We start from the raw sequence: 9,990 nt of genomic DNA, 5'->3' as shown, positions 1-9,990 counted from the left end.
TGTTCCCCAATGTTCTCCCTTCTAAAATCCGACATGTCATTTCGCTGGTAAAGACTCGAACAGCACCTGGTCCGGACAAGATCAGACCCGAACACCTGAAGAATCTGCTGCCAGTACTCATCAATACACTGGCCCGACTCTTCACATGCTACCTGTCTGAATGCAAGGTTCCATCCCAGTGAAAACCAGTAGGACCGTTCTGTTGTACAAGAAGGGAGACATCCACAACATCAGCAACTATTGCCCAATCTGCCTGCTGTCTGTGGTCTACAAGTTGTTCACTCGTGTAATCCTGAATAGAATAGGCAGAACACTAGACGAAGGACAACAATGTGAGCAAGCTGGGTTCTGAAGGGGATTCAGCACGATAGACCATATCCACACAGTGACCAGACTCACTGAAGTTTCTCGAGAGTTCAAGATGCCACTCTGTCTAACATTCATTGACTTAAAGAAGGCCTTCGATTCTGTTGAGACTGAGGCGGTCATCGAAGCCTTGGCTAAACTGGGCATTCAAACTCAGTATATCAAAATCCTCCAAGAGCTGTATTGTGGATTCACCACCAGGATCTCACCATTCTACAAGGAAGTGATCATTGATGTAAAGAGAGGGATGTGGCAGGGTGATACCATTTCACCGAAACTCTTCAGTGCTGGCCTTGAGAACATCATTTGATGACTGGAATGGGAAGGAATGGGAGTGAAGATAGACAGTTGGCAATTACATCACCTCTGCTTCGCTGATTACATCGTTCTCATAACACCAAACATTAGCCAAGCGGCACAAATGCTGACTAACTTTGACCATGAGTGTGGAAACGTCGGATTGCAGCTGAATCTCAACAAGACGATGTTCATGAAAAACAAACTGGTCCCTGAAGCTCCATTTGCTCTCAATGGAACGAACCTCTTCGAATGCAGCAGCTATGTGTACCTGGGTTGAGAAATCAACATGAGGAACAACTTGGTGCCAGAACTGTGTAGGAGGAAGAGAGCAGCGTGGAATGCATTCAAGAGCATCGAAGAGGTGGTTAAGAGAACGAAGAAGCTCTGACTCCAGGCACATCTTTTTCGATTCCACCATTCTTCCTGCACTAACATATGCCTCAGAGACCTGGACCCTATGCAAACAGGATGAGAATGCTATTAGGGTATCCTAAAGAGGAATCAAAAGAGCTATGCTGGGAATATCATGTCTCACTCAAGTGAGAGAAGGAATCTGGACTTCTGACCTCCGTCGATGGTCAGAAATCAGGGATGCTGTCTCATTTGCCAAGGCATCAAAAATCAGATGGGCTGGTCATGTAATGTGATTCAGAGACGACTGCTGGACTAGAGCTGTTACTGACTGGATTCCACAGGACGTCAGAAGACCTCATGGCCACCCACCAACTAGAAGGTCAGATTTTTTCGTCAAATCTCTGAATGAACAATTTGAGGCTCTTCCTGTTCCTGGAGCGAGCAAATATCATTGGGCTGCACTGGCTCAAGACAGGGACAAATGGAGACGTTACTGGTGCCCGCTCGAGCAAATTGAAGATCAACGGGACTACAAGTGATACAATTTTGATCTAGGAATGCTTGAAATTTTCCCCTCATACATTAGTGACACCTGCTTCTTTGCTTCAGATCATTTAGACTTAATGAAAGATTTCACGGAAATGCTCTATTTTGGGGTAGTGGTGGAAGCTTGTATTGGTTTCTCTCACATATCTTTGTAAGGGGGCAATTTGTTCAACTTCCTTAAAGTAGGCATTGTTGTTCAATTGAGAAGTGAACAGGGAAATCACAAACCCTTTTATATCTGTTACCAGATAGACTAGTACTCAAAGGCATGTTTTCACTGAACTATTATTTTTTGCCCAGTCAATTTCTTTAAGTGGGTTCCTCTGGATGGGAGCTGCTCCGGCTGCATGCAAGTGGCAGGCCCTGACCTCCCTCCCAGGGTAGGGTCCAGCCTTACACAGTCCAAGCTGAATGGAGAGGGAGTCATGGTGCACACTCTCCCCTACCCCTCCACTGCTGTTTTGGCTTCTGAGAAGCGTGCCATTGGACCCAAGGCCAACCCAAGGCCAATCCTCGGTATGAGAGCTTGCCTTTTTCTTCTTTCTGAACTTGATTGGATCATGAAATATCAGCTCTAGGAACTCCAGAGAACATGAGTGCCAGCCTCTCATTTTACCCAGGAGGAGACAAAGGCTTATAGCCATTTAATGACTTATTCAAAGCTACACTGCTGATTTGTGGCACATTGGAGATGAAACAGGCTAAATGTCATGGGAAAACTGTTTTTAAGCCAGTAACTGAAGGGCCCTTGTAATTTGCAGGAAATTCACTAAAGGGTCTTATGTGCTTTGAGGACATATAGGGATCAGTGGTCTTAAGGGAAGATCCCTTTATAGATTTTCATTTTGGAGTTTTAACATTAATAATTTTGCTCCCTCAATATTTTTGCCTTTGGAAGTGTTTTTAGCATCGTGACTGCTTCTGAGCACAGCATAGTACAGATGTGTTTGGATCTGATGTGGATCCTCAGATGTTATTTTATCAAGGTAGAAATGCTTATTTCCTGTTTTTTTTTTTTCAAAGCTAAAGACTATTAAATCAGCACTATCAAGGTCTTCTGCTCTGTGTCATTTGACATTTTTTTCCCCATAAAAGCCTAAAATAACCCAATGATTAAGGACTTTCATTAAAAAAAAAGAGAAATATTTAATCCATTGGAATAAATTAATCTTCACAGACGAGTGGTAAAATGTGCCTGATTTTGGTTCTAAGGTCTCTTATTAAGTAAAGAAGAATTAATTCACCTTCTTTGGGCACACAAATGATATTGAGATTTAAATTCCTCCAACAATGGCACCTCCTACCACTCGCCATCTGCTGCGCGCTATGGCTACAGCGTCTTTGTCGCTCATTTGGCTAATCATCAAACACTCATTGAGCACATATTTCATTATGCACAGCGTTATCACGTCTTTTAATTCCAAGTAGAAAAGGCTTTAAGAGCTTGTATGCACAAACAACTTGTCTGAAGAAATAAAATCAAAAGACTATGAAAATCACCCATCACAGAAGATGGTAGACTGTTGGTTGCATTGTCTCTGTGATGGGACCGATAGTTGTGCTGAATAATTCATGTTGCCCTTAAAGCATTGGCATATTTCTGTGGGACAGCTGGCTAAAGTTAAGGTATAGACTTGAACATTGCCAAGTGGTCTCTGGGAGGTTTTTATTTTTTTGTTTTGGCAGTGCAGCATTGGAGAGCACTGGGTATGGAGTTAGAGAGACCCAACTCCAAATCTAGGTTCTCTTCTTTGACTTGGGGAAAGGATCTAACTTCTTTCATTCTGTTCCTCTTATGTAAAACAAACAAAATTATCCTCATTGGGCTTTACACATAACAAAAAATTAAATAAACAGAAGTTGATTTCTTGCTAATTTATTTAAGGTTTTTTTGAGTCACACCAAGTAGTGCTTGGGGGTTGCTTCTTGGGATTCTGGGGGACCATTTGGTGTGGGGAAGCAACTGTGGGCCTCTTGCAGGCCTTTAAGACATATCCCTCACCCCTAAATATTTCATTTTAAAACAAAAGCTCTGGGATTGGGAGATAGTACACTGGTTAGGGCACTTGCCTAGCATGCTCCTAACCTGGAATTGATTCCAGTACCACATGGTCCCTGAGCATTTCTGGGTGTAGAGTTAGAAGTCTTCAAGATCTGCAGATGTGGCACCTGGGGACCCCAGCACTGCTGGGGTGGCTTGCGTATCTCTGGCACTTCAAAGCTTGAGCAGCATTGCGTCCTTGCTCTTTTGCACTGAACTGCTTACATGGTTATCTGAGAATCACTTGGTGGACAACACTGGGGTTCCCCCATCCCCCCAAAATTCAAATCTCTTTGCTAAGGAATTGGGTCCGGTTTGATAGAAGGCTCCTTTTCTTCTTAGTTCTTTGGGTTTTGTTGGAAAAGTCTGACAAATGAGTAATAGGTGGGAACTGGGAGATCTCCACTGTTTTAGAATAGAGACGAGGATGGGCTGAAGAGACAAGGGAAGTAAGATGAGGCAGCAAGAAGGAGGGAGGGAGAAAGGCAATGGGGCCACTAAAATGGCAAGTTGGGGTTGTGAGTAAGAAAGTATTAAAAAAACCCCATTTGTATTAAGGTACTGGGATTCACAATATTGTTATTAGTACTTCTCATGAAAATATCATGGTAACACCACACCCATCACCAGAGACCCTCCACCAGTGTCCCAAGGCTCCCTCCCACCCCCACCCTCATATAAATTCAGTCCTGTGGGCAGTATCTTAAGTTCTGATAACTTTGCCATTTGTTGCTGCCTTACTATGTTTCTCCTTCTTCTTTTTTAAAATCTCATATTTGAGATAGATCTTGTTCTCTCTCTCTCTCTCACTTTCTTTGTTTTTTATTGTGGAGGTGGTGATCTCTACACACATAGGTCAATGGAGATAAAGTCCTGGAAACCCACAAAATTGCAATCAGTAAAAAGTGATAAAATAAATTACTTTTTCAAAAACTTTTTTACAGGTATGTAAATAAAAAAATACTATGAATAATTCTGTGCGAATGCATTTTAAGATTTACATGAAATATATAAATCCTCAAAATGTAAAATTTAGTAAGAGTAAAGAAAGCTAAGAAAATTTTAAGGTGATGGGGCTGGAGTGATAATACAGTGGGTAGGGTGTTTGCCTTGGATATGGCTGACCAAAGTTTGATTCCTGGCACCCCAGATAGTCCCCTGAGCCCTCCTCGAGTGAACCTTGACTGCAGAGCCAGAAGTAAACCCTGAGCACTGATAGGTGTGCCTCCAAAATCAAAGAAAAATTTATGGGGAGTGTGAGTTCACAAAGTGGGGAGTGCTTTTGACGGTCAAGAACCTCCTCCCATTCTCCCCAGTCCTCTCAGCAGAGAAATAAAGAGATGGGGAAGTACAGACTGATGGTGAAAATGGCTCTTTTAATGTAGAGCTGTTAGCATACTTAAAATTTAAAGGGGTTGGAGGTACAGGACTGCATGTAGGTGTGATTGATCATTTACAGAGCTAAAGCATTTCAGCAAGGCAATTCTCATAGGGAAATTAACTCAAGGAGACAATGCTCTCGTCTCCCAGGGACATCTATATTGCTTTTCTCTTTCCCTTCAGTTGTACTCATTGAACAATTCAGTTTACTTCTTATTAATACTTGCAGTTATTTGGATAAACACAGTAAGATATATAATTCTAAAATTTAATTTTCTGGGCTCCTAGAGCAAGGCTGTTGGGCTTCAACCATAAATCCCAAACTAGGTCCTCAGGCAGGTTCATCTTGTCCTTCCCCATAGGGTTCCTGTCCCTTAAGTCATAGCAGCTTGCATCCAGACCCTGCTTTTATGCTTTCTAGACTGTTCCATTTGGTGCCAGGGTAGCTTTGCCGCTTGCCCACGGTCCATCCCAGTCCCACGACAGGACATCCCTTTGTGGGGTGTTAGGAACTATAGCAACTGAAGCTGAGTCAAGTAATTATGATGGATACCCAGAAATAGGCATATTTCAGAGTCAATCAAGTCCCAAATATTAGAAACACATCATTAATGGTCTTTCTGTGTTTAAGCAATGAGCATTGCTCTGCAGTAAAATATGAAAAGGTGATAGGGGAAACAGAAAATCAAGTAGTTCACTATAAATACAAAGTTCAGAGTTACCAGAAAGTTTCAGCTTATAAATAACCAAGACTGACTTGGGGAATTGTGACAATGAGAGGTAAAACACAAAGGAAAGTTTAAAGATAAACTCAGGGGGTGCTCTTTCGAGAAACTGTAAGTTTCTCTGGGAAGAGGAAAGGGGCAATTCACTGATGAAGTCTAAAGCACTTAAGGTTAATATCCAACAGGGGAGTATCTGAATAGCCTATAGAAGTATAAAGGTATGTTTTATCCTAAGAAAGGCAATATTAGATTTATGTTAGAAAATATTATAATATAGATACTGGTTAGGTGTCTGCATTAGTAAGTAAAGGACTAATAAAAATCTCTACGGATGCCTGGAGCAATAGTACAGCAGGTAGAGTATTTGCCTTACATGCGGCCAACCTGGATTCAATCCTTGCCTCACACATGATCCCCTTAGCCCTACCAGGAATGATCGATCCCCAAGCACAATGTCAGGAGTAACCCTGAGCACTGCTGGGTATGCTGGGTGTGGCAAAAAAACCCAAAGGTAAAATGTCTATGGTTATAAAAATAACCCCACCTGATCAGATACATAGAATTAAATGCAAACAAAATATTAATTTCTTTATGGAAAAAAATCATAGTATGGCATTTATTCACCCCTTATGAATAAATCCCATACTCAATATAAGTGCTGAGGAATTCTGTATATGATTATACCACAGAGTTGGTCCCACCCTGAGGCCAGGGACTGATTTTTGTGTTCCCAAATTAGTTTATTTGATATGCTGTCGAAAAACATGAGGTATCAACCTGAAGAAAGTGCTCAGCTCTGAGTGATCTACTGATGCTTACAGCAGCCAGGCAGTAAGGAGGCTGGTATGGAGGATCTGAATGGCATCACCACTCATAGTCAGTAATGAGTTACTAGCAGCCATTGATTGCTGTTTCTCCTGTTTTTTTTTTTTTTTAATTGAATCACCATGTGGAAAGTTACAAAGCTTTCAGGCTTAAGTCTCAGTTATACAATGCTCAAACACCCATCCCTTCACCAGTGCACATATTCCACCACCAAGAATCACAGTATACCTCCTCCCCAGCTCCCACTCCCTACCACCCCACCCTGCCTGTGTAACTGATAAATTTCACTATACTTTCTCTTTACTTTGATTACATTCAATATTTCAACAAAAACCTCACTATTATTGTTTGGAATTTCCCCCCACCCCAAAAGTCAGACCTACTGAAAAGGATGCATTTGATAATTTGTTTTCCATTGTGTGTTTCTCCTGTTTTTATTGATTCTCCACTCTACAAACCAAAATACAGAAAGAATTGCCTATAGTCTTGAATTTCAATATCTAAATTACTTTTTCTCCAATTCATGTGCATCTATTTTTAAACCTAGATGAAATAATTATATAGAGTGTTAAAAGTTATTAAAAATAAAAATATGTAATAATTCAAATTATGAACATTTCCAACAACAAAATAAAATAGAGAAGGACTTTAATTTTCCTTAGTTATCTTATGCTATTCTTCTTCTAAGGCATAAAACCAGTTAGCACTGAATTTGTGACTCTTCAGACCTTTGACTGGCTACTTATGCTTTGTATATATTCATATATACACATATATTTATGTACGCCAATTGGATTTAAGGGGATTTTGTTTCACATGGTGATCTAGGTACTTGTATTTTTCTACTTCGTGAAATGTTTTGGAGACCTTCTCATGTCAGACATATAGCTGTTCCTTATTCTTTTTAATGGATATGTGTCATTTTACTAATAGGTATGTATCATAATATGTTTAACTATTCTATTGATGACATTCATGTTTCTCATTTTTTCTCTTCACAAACAATGTGCTAATGAACAAGACTTGATTTTGTATTCTGCTTTCCCCACTTAACTCCATGTTGCTACATAGCCATAATTATTTTAACAGTGTATCATAATGGTCTATCAAGTTGATATATCATCATTTATTTAATTATCTCCCTACTGCTGGTTGCAAAGGCAGCACACACAAACACATATACACACACACATAAAAACTCATGTATTTTTCTTCTCTATTTTGAATTATTTTCTTATTCTCAGGGGTAGGATTAGTGTATCAGCTCTACAGAGTTTGGCCTCCCCAGGGTATAATAGCCTGTCTGCTAGGCAGCCTCTTTAAGCAGACTGCTATAGAGAGGTACACATTGCCAGGATTACTCTATTGCATTAGTAATAAACACAGGTAACTCTGCTATGTGGGGCAGTGCATTCTCAGGAAATAGGTCTTAAAGTCAAGTGAATTATAGGTTGACGCCTTTCTCCAAGCCCTGAGCTGAATTGAGGACTATAAAGTTGCCTTCTTATTATTAGTGATATGCTTTTGTCATTTGCTATTCACATGTGTATGTTTTTTGCTGATGGAAGCCAAGAAGTAAAGAGGTGAAGAGGGGGAGATTTGAACCATTGACATTTCTTAGGCAGAACCAATCAGGACAGCAACAATCTAGGCAATGAAAATCATCACTGTCTGTATAAAAAAACAGGTTAATTTTCACAGCAAACATCCATAGAATAACCTTGGTAGCTACACACATTCATGAATAACAGGAGCACGAATATTATTATGATTATAATCAGTGTTATCAATATTTTTGCAGTTAAAACTTGTGTGCTTACTCAGTGCCAAGAACCTTCCTAAATGTTTCACAGCACATAATTAGTACATGTTTAATCCCCACAATGACTTGAGGAGGCTCCTTTGATGTCCATATCAGTGGATAAGGAAAAAAGAAATACAGGGAGTACTTGCCAGTGGCAGATTTGGGAGGTAACTAGAACTGGTCAGATCTCAGGACCACTATGCTTTGTAGCTGCTTGGTCAAGAATCATCTAATACCTGCTTGCATGTTTGATGTTCTTAAAATTTATTTTTTTTAAAAAACACGAGTGACTGTAATGTATATTTAAAAAGATATATAAATTAAGAATTATTCATAAAATATTTTTTTACAGGATTTGTCAATGAAGCACCTAATAAAATAATTGCTTTTAAAGACAAAACACTCTTAGAGGTAAGCTATCCCTAAATACTTCAAATGATTACGATCACGAAATCCTGTTAATCATCGATTTCTTGAGCAGGCTCAGTAACCTCTCCATTCGTCCTTTCCCTGAGATCTTAGAAGTCTCTCTCAACTTGGCCCTCCCAATGATGTCGCACTGGAGGCTCTTTCAGGGTCAGGGGAATGGGATCCAGCTTGTTACTGGATTTAGCATATGAATACACCATGGGAAGCTTGTAAGGCTGTCCCATGTGGGCAGGAAACTCTCAGAAGCTTGCCAGTTTCTCCCAGAGGGAGAAGTAGGCTACAAGATATCTCGAGACCTCAAAGACCACCGGAACCTAGCTACAGCCATGCTCGAGGCCCCTCTCCACACGTTCGGATGGGCCGAGCCTCATGCATGAAGGTACCGGCAGAGGAACCCAGGTGTGTGTAATCCCATCAACGGCCAACATTCAGAGACTTAAAAGCGAGCTAAATACTTAAGCAGATAATATTTTGGGTTTATTTATAATTTTTTTAATTGAATCACCGTGAGGTATATAGTTACAGTTCGTGATTGAATTTCAGTCATTAGGTGCTCCATCACCCATTTCTTCACCAGTGCACATTTCCCTACACCAATGTCTCCAGTTAAGCGTGGTGACAACTCAAGCCAGTGTTTTTTGTGTGTGTGTTGACTGAGATTCTGTGGCTTATAGTACTATTAATATCATTTTGTCAGTGATAATTTTTTAAAAATTACTCATCTTATATATTTTTTAATTAAATTTTTTTTAAATAGTGAATCACCATAAGGTGCAGTTACATACTAACAAACTTTCATATTTACATTTCAGTCATTCAGTGATAATTTTTAAATTAATCACAAAAAATCGCAAACCTTAGGAAATTTCAGAGTGAAATTCTGACAAATATTTAAAGATAGAAAAATACGGTCTGCTTCATGACTTTGCATGTCATCCTTACACAAGAATGACGCTAATCTTCTCTGTATCATCCTAATTTTAGTATATGTGATGCTGAAGTGAACACACATGTTTGATTTTTCATCAAGTCACTTTTGTACTGCTTAAGGTTAAATTTAATCCAGTATTGTAACTGGATCTTTATGCAAAAAAAAAAAGTCACTGAACTGTTTTTGTAGACAATCTGTAAAGGACACTGAGGCTTGTCACCTTGAGAAGGAAGTGGTCACAGAAAACAGTGTATGGGCTTTATTTTTATTTCATTATCCAGTGGTGCTC

General features: G+C 39.8%; 1 non-coding gene across 1 annotated transcript; it reads right to left on the bottom strand.

Annotated features, from left to right (window-relative positions):
* Positions 1-9,671: 9,671 nt before the first annotated feature.
* Positions 9,672-9,778, bottom strand: LOC129401384 (U6 spliceosomal RNA). The gene has a single exon (XR_008628308.1). It is a non-coding gene; the product is annotated as a U6 spliceosomal RNA (small nuclear RNA).
* Between the last annotated feature and the right edge of the window lie 212 nt (positions 9,779-9,990).

The sequence above is a fragment of the Sorex araneus genome, chromosome 1, assembly GCF_027595985.1.
Source record: "Sorex araneus isolate mSorAra2 chromosome 1, mSorAra2.pri, whole genome shotgun sequence".
NCBI classification, from domain to species: Eukaryota; Metazoa; Chordata; class Mammalia; order Eulipotyphla; family Soricidae; genus Sorex; species Sorex araneus.
The sequence above is the reverse complement of the archived record's forward strand: the minus strand, read 5'-3'. Positions and strand labels throughout refer to the sequence as shown.